Here is a 5,328-nt window from a genome sequence, read left to right as displayed (position 1 = left end):
GAAAAACCTGGCAGAAATGGAGCCTCTAGTTTTTTGTTGGCCAAAGTGCCCTCCTTGGGGACTATCATGAAATTCTCTAAAAATCTGATTTGCCTCCTCCCAGCCCACAACAACTTTTCTCTTCTCTTCCACGTCCTTTTTAGAGTATGACACGTAGTACAAAGTGTCGGCTGTTAAAATATAAACAAAAATGCAAATTGAATCATAAATGCAATGACGTAGCCTGACGTGTTTCCACTTAACTCTTATGTTGTGAATATAGACTAAGCTACTGGATGACAGTCTGGGTTATGGATAGCAACCACATAATTATATGCTTCTCAAGATTGTCCTTAGAGATAAATAGGCTAGAAGAGATGTTTTTGTCGCTTACCATCAATACAATAGTTTGGACATCTTCTTCGGATGCAATATTTTTGCGCCTTGGTAATCCCAACAGGATAGGTCCCATATTTTTGTAATTCAGAATTTCTTCTTAATAACTTTTCTCCATTTTGCAAACAATCATGCACTCGGTCTGAACGAGACCAAGCTCTTTGCCCTCGCCAACTTTTATTAACTTGGCACACTAACTTGTTTAGGCCAACCCCGCCCCTGAAACACCAATCACGACCGTTGTGTCAAGACTAAGCGTCGTATTTTACTTAAATCGCATGTGATTTATTTTCAAAATCCATCAATCAAGGCCCTATACACAAACAAAATAAATACAATGAAAACCCATTGAGAAATTTAAATGGAACTACGCTTTATTGGATCAGATTTGTTAATGTTCGCGAAAAAACAACACTAATTTGTGTTGTGCTGTGATGCTTCTGTGGGCGGAGTTTGTTAACATTGGTTTTCGAGGGGGACATGGAATACCAATAGGGGAACATAATTTGGTGTTTCACCGGTTTCATTTGTCGTGTCCAGAAGTCATCCCGGTAAACGAGCGCGAGACCGCCGCCACGCCGTGCGGCCTGCGGGGTTCCAATCTCAGAGCAGTTCGGGGGCACAGTTCTTTTAGGTGGACAAAATCCTGTTCGCGTTGCCATGTCTCAGACTGGACGCCCTGGCCAAGCCCGGACACTAGCTCCATCCTTGATACGGGTGAAGGGGCGAAGGACCCGCTTACGCGGAAGAGAAATATGGGCATCTGGAGTGGGAAAGATCCGGTCATAACTCCGTGACGGCGGTGGCACCACAGCGTTCCAGTCCCACACCCAGACAGGAACCGGTCGCAGACACCGCTCGCTCCCCATAGATCCAGAACCGCTCCGCTGAGCCCGCTGCTTTCTCTGTTTGGTTTGGACACCTGCCCTGGATCCCCGCTTCCTTCTTCTGCCCCGAGGCTTAGCCAGCAGCAGGTACTCCGGTGATGACGTGGAGCATTCAAGTTTTGGAGTGAAATACTGTCTACCTGACCAGGTAACAGAAAAGTTTTCTATGCGCATCTTAATGCTGAATAACGTGTGTCTGTCATTTTGAACAGCAGCCGCCACATAGCCATTTATTGACAGGGCTGACCATACCAAATATGGCACAAGGAAAATCACAAATATACGAGAGACAGTAGAGGTAGCAGAGGCACAGCCGACCACAGGTGGCATCATGTTGCCTGGTGCTGTGGTCTGAGGTGGCATTACCAGTGGCACATAAAAAAATGTCTGAGATGTTGGTGGTTTTGGCTGAATGGGCCTCAGCTCTGCTCTGTCCTTCACATGCAGCTTGGTTTTAGCCTGTCCAGATGTGTCAGGTGGCATATTGTAAACATGTGCATGTCTGTGTGGAGTGACTTCAGTGGGCTTGGTGTTGATGGGGAGCAATGGTTCACTGACAAGGGGCCATTCATCAGGCAATGCCAACCCATCCATCCATTTTCGTCCGCTTATCCGGGGCCGGGTCGCAGGGGCAGCAGTCTAAGCAGGGACTCCCAGACTTCCTTCACCCCAGACACGTCCTCCAGCTCCTCCGGGGGGGACCCTGAGGTGTTCCCAGGCCAGCCGAGAGACATAGTCCCTCCAGCGTGTCCTGGGTCTTCCCCGGGGCCTCCTCCCGGTGGGACATGCCCGGCGCCCAGGAGGCATCCGGAACAGATGCCCGAACCTCAACTGGCTCCTCTCGATGTGGAGGAGCAGCGGCTCTACTCCGAGCTCCTCCCGCGTGACTGAGCTCCTCACCCTATCTCTAAGGGAGCGCCCAGCCACCCTGTGAAGGAAACTCATTTCGAGCGCTTGTATCCACGATCTTGTCCTTTTGGTCAGTATCCAGAGCTCATGACCATAGGTAATGCCAACCCTTGCAGCAGAATGGCAACATCCTTAAATCATTTAGTATGCCACTGTATTAAGGTGGTTTGATTTACAGTAACGAGCTGTAGGGTGGTGTCTTTCATGATAATGCTGTTGTTCAATATGAGCTGCCAAATCTTTTTGTAATCATTTAGAATTAGTGACCATTTTGATAAGGTTTGGTGTCCAGTTTTTTGGGGGCTGTTATCAATGTTACATAGTCGAATAAAGTTGCAACTAGGCGGCTGCAGTTTGGCCACTGAGCTGCAGACCCAGTCGAACCAAGTACACACCTTTTTGTACTGTCAACTCCTGCCTTGTTTCTGGGGGACCTAAAGCGCCCAGTGAACAGTCTGTTCTGATGTCGTGCAGCGTACAACATTCTGTCCTTATCATGTTGTTCCAGGTTCTGCCACAGGCCCGCAATGGCCTTTCTCATTTCTTAGTTCCACCAAATACTCTGTAAGCTGGTCGACACGATCCATTCCAGGCGTACTGTGCTCATCCACAGCCTAAGAAGAAGTATAAACATTAGCCCTCAAGAATTACTGACAGCGATCATTACTGTGCTTCATGAGAGTTTAAGTTACAGCTTTCTGTGAAGACTGGCTAGATAATCCAGACTGGATAGCAGACAGGAGAGTGGACTGAGGAGGAGCAGTCTGGACAGTGGAAAGGTGAGTGGACTGAGGAGCAGATTCACCTGCTGGCTCAGAGGGAGAGAGAGCAAATGGAAGTGGAGCTGTATCTATAAGTAAATCAGTTAGAGTGGCATCACTGCTGTCAATGTCCTCAAAGCCCTCATCTGTCTCTGAAGGCTGCTGCTCCGCTAACTGCGCCAGCAGCTTTCTTGCCTCCTCAGAATCTGGTGACATATCCTGAAGTGGCTCGTTATTCTGCCTCAGCAGGTACAGCAATCCAGTGAGTTCACCTGGCAATATAAATACAAAACTATTACAAAAAAAACTTACAGGAAAATGAAAATGATTAAGAAAACATTTATGCACTACCTGTATTTTGCAGGGGGAGTAAATGAAGAAACCAGTTTCTTACCAAAAACCTCCTCATAATCAGTGTTCACACCATGAAGCAGCTCTCCAGAGTATGTGCGGAGGCCAAATGTATCCCCCTCAATAGCAGCAGTCGCCCTGTCTTGGTTCCAGTGATGTAGCCCATCCAGCAGGTACATCTGGAAGTTAAAGGAGTTTGCGCTGTTTCCTGAAATAAATGCCACAAATGTTTGAACAGGGCAATGTATTCATCTTTAAACAGAAGCAGCATTATGAGACTGCACCTCCCTGGAATGAACCAGTTTAAGTGACAGTGGAATGATTCCAAAGATGTGGAACCTCTGGCACAGCGCAGTGTCTGGAGCTGGACTCCTCCTTTAGTGTTGGTGCCAGTCTGAGTGTACAGTGCCACACCAGGTGGGTCCTGAATACACTTGACATGCCTCTTCTGAACACGCCAGATGTTCTTGATGTGATGATTATCAAAGTTCATGTCTGTTTTCACATAAAGTTAAATTCTGCATAAAACACAGAGCGGTGTTTTTAGGGGAAGATTCACTTTCATAATTCAGAGGCAAATGTCCATGCAGAGACAGCGATGGTATACAGGAGTAATGTGTCCATCTTTTCATTTTCCTGTTTTTATATTATTTTCAGTCAGAATTCTGCTCTTGCTGCATTCACAGGATGCCCACCACATTTGCCACGGCAACAGAGTCAGCGTTATATCCAGGCCTTATAATATTCTATATTATTGCCCACACTCCTTTAAACACTAAATGCAAAGTTCCACCAGGAGGCGCCACTTCCCTGTGTGTGCACACTCCTCTTTCCATGTCTAAGTAGAGCCTGATTTCAGATGCCTCTGAATGTTCGAAAATGATGCTCTTATGCTTTAAACAGTGTTGGGAAGGTGGCTTTTAAAATGTATTCCCCTACAGATTACAGATTACACACACCAAAAAGCAGTTTGTAACGTAATCCATTAAATTACTTAAAGTGAGTAACGTAATCTGAATACTTTGGATTACTCAGTTTGCTGTAAAGAAGCAAAGACATCATAACATAAGATGTTTTGTCTGCTAAAAGAAAATAAAAAGCCCAGACTTTACTCAACCATATTAAAAATATTACTGATAGAAGACGAGACACGTCCATGCAGCATGATTTAGTCCTGTTAAATCCTGTTTTAGTCCTGGTTCAGTCCTGGTTCAGTGCTGGTTTAGATCTGGTTTAGACCTGGTTTAGACCTGGTTTAGACCTGGTTTAGACCTGGTTTAGACTTGGTTTAGTCCGGGTTTAGACCTGGTTTAGACCTGGTTTAGCCCTGGTTTATACCTGGTTTAGATCTAGTTTAGACCTGATTTTAGTCCTGGTATTAGTCCTGGTTTATACCTGGTTTAGATCTAGTTTAGACCTGGTTTAACCTTGGTTTAGACCTGGTTTAGATCTAGTTTAGACCAGATTTTAGTCCTGGTATTAGTCCTGGTTTAGACCTGGGGGGGGGGGGTATAGCCCAAAATGCGAAAACAGGAAAATACCCCTGTGTAATCCATTTATTTATTACAAAGTAACTGTAATCTAATTACCACTCTCTGAAAAAGTAACTGTAACTGAATACAGTTACTCATAATTTGTACTCTGATTACGTAACTCCAGTACATGTAATCTGTTACTCCCCAACATTGGCTATAAACAATACTCCAGCACAGTTTAAAAAGCATTTCTTTAATTGAATAAAAAAATCAAGACATTGATTGAACTTCATAATCAACATAAATAAGTGCACATGTAAACATTATGAAATCATCTCAGAATTAAAAACAGCATCAGGATCAGATGTTTGAATGGAAACAGCAGCACTAAATGAGTTACGTTTATGGGGACAGGGGCGGGGGGACTTCAAGAACACATTTTCAGGAGATCAGTCTGAGCTTTCATGGTCCTGGTGAGTTTGATTTTCAACTAAAAGGTGACTAAACTGCTAATGCTTGTGACTGTAATGTTGTTTTAAAGTAGTTATAATTAAATCAGTTCGTTCTGGT

This window comes from Boleophthalmus pectinirostris, unplaced genomic scaffold, assembly GCF_026225935.1.
Source record: "Boleophthalmus pectinirostris isolate CB_2022bp ecotype Guang Dong unplaced genomic scaffold, ASM2622593v1 HiC_scaffold_17, whole genome shotgun sequence".
NCBI classification, from domain to species: Eukaryota; Metazoa; Chordata; class Actinopteri; order Gobiiformes; family Gobiidae; genus Boleophthalmus; species Boleophthalmus pectinirostris.
This window is presented reverse-complemented; position numbering follows the sequence as displayed.